Source organism: Phoenix dactylifera, chromosome 4 (genome assembly GCF_051530095.1).
Source record: "Phoenix dactylifera cultivar Ajwa chromosome 4, Ajwa_hap1_PhDact_Kaust_v1.1, whole genome shotgun sequence".
In the NCBI taxonomy this organism is placed as follows: Eukaryota; Viridiplantae; Streptophyta; class Magnoliopsida; order Arecales; family Arecaceae; genus Phoenix; species Phoenix dactylifera.
The window spans coordinates 11,297,910-11,299,439 of record NC_143193.1 but is presented as its reverse complement, the minus strand read 5'-3'; the positions used below and the strand labels follow the sequence as shown (position 1 = coordinate 11,299,439).

At 41.2% G+C, this 1,530-nt stretch overlaps 1 non-coding gene across 1 annotated transcript; it reads left to right on the top strand.

Moving 5' to 3' along the window:
* The first annotated feature begins 1,183 nt into the window (after positions 1-1,183).
* On the top strand, positions 1,184-1,289 carry LOC148703719 (small nucleolar RNA R71). Its single transcript, XR_015982335.2, has one exon. It is a non-coding gene; the product is annotated as a small nucleolar RNA R71 (small nucleolar RNA).
* Positions 1,290-1,530: the final 241 nt, after the last annotated feature.

Here is a 1,530-nt window from a genome sequence, read left to right as displayed (position 1 = left end):
AAGGTCTTTGAGAAATTTGACATAGGAGGAAACTTGTTTGATGGCATCAAGGAGTGGGAGGTTGATTTTAACTTGTTTGAAGACCTCTATCATCTCTTCTAATGAAGTTCCCTTCTTGTCAAAGGAAGAGGGTGCATTAAGTGCTTCAGGGAATGGAGCCTTTGGAATGTGGGTTGTGGCAGATGGTGGACTAGCTGAAGAAGAAGAAGAAGAAGATTTTAGATTTTTATTTGATACATTTATATCCTCTTCTTCACCTTTCTTATTGTTGTCCTCCCCAATCTTATTGTCTACTACACGTCCACTCCTTAGGGTAGTCAAAGCATTGGCTTGTTCATGATGAATTGTATTTAACTGATTTTCTTGAGCCATGTATTGTCCCCTAGGATTACTTAGTGGTTGGCTTGGAAGCTTTCCTTCCTCTCGCTTGTTCAGTGCATTAGCTAGTTGCCCCATTTGGGATTCTAGCTTGGCGATGGAGTGCGTGTGAGAGTGCACCAATTGTGTCATGGTTTTCAAACCTTGAAGGGCGTTCAACACTTTCTCCTCAAAGGCTGTGTTTCTTTGGGGTGGAGAAGTGTGTTGAAATTGAGTCGAGGGACGGTAGGGATGAATATTTTGTGGGGTTTGAAAATTCTGAGGATTTTGAAAATTTTGGGAATAAGGTTGGGCTATATTCGAAGCTTGCTGCTTCCAAGAAAAGTTTGGATGATTTCGCCATCCCGGATTATATGTATTGGAAAATGGGTCATTACCCGATCTAGGCTGTGTTTGAGCAGCATTGATGTGTTCTTGCACGAGTTCGGAGAATTAGGGCGCTGAAGGGCACTCATGAATAGGGTGGGATAGGCTAGAACAGATAGTACACACTTGTGCTTGGGAAGAGTTCATGTAATACCCACCTATCATCAGTTGGTCAATCTTATGGGACAATGCATCTACCTTGCTAGACAGGTCCATAGAATGACTTATTTCACAAATGGTCCCTTTTTTTTGAGAATTCAGGGGTCCTTGACAAGAACAAGAAGCATGGTGGAGGGAGTTTTCATTTAGATTTTCAAATAATTGCCATGCTTCATGCTCATTTTGAAGCACGAATGTCCCCCCGCATGCGGCATCAATCATCTGACGGTTTCGTTCAGTCAATCCGTCATAGAAACATTGCACTAGCTGTCATTTAGGTATTTGATGATGAGGGCATTTACGGATTAGGTCCCGAAATCTCTCCCAAGTTTCATGAAATTCTTCTCCCTCGGTTTGGGAGAAGCTTGTAATGGCACGTCTAAACTGGTTCATTCTTCCTATGGAAAAGTATTTTTTAAGAAATTCTTGTTGCATTTGATCCCAAGAACGAATCGAGTTGGCTTCTAAAGAATTCAGCCATTGTTTGGCTCTATCTTTAAGGGAGAAGAAAAATAATCTAAGTTTCAGAGCATCATCAGTGAAGTTCTGAATCTTGATAGTGGTGCAAATCTCAAGAAATTCATCTAGGTGTTTATATGGGTCTTCATTGGTGAGCCCATAAAAAGA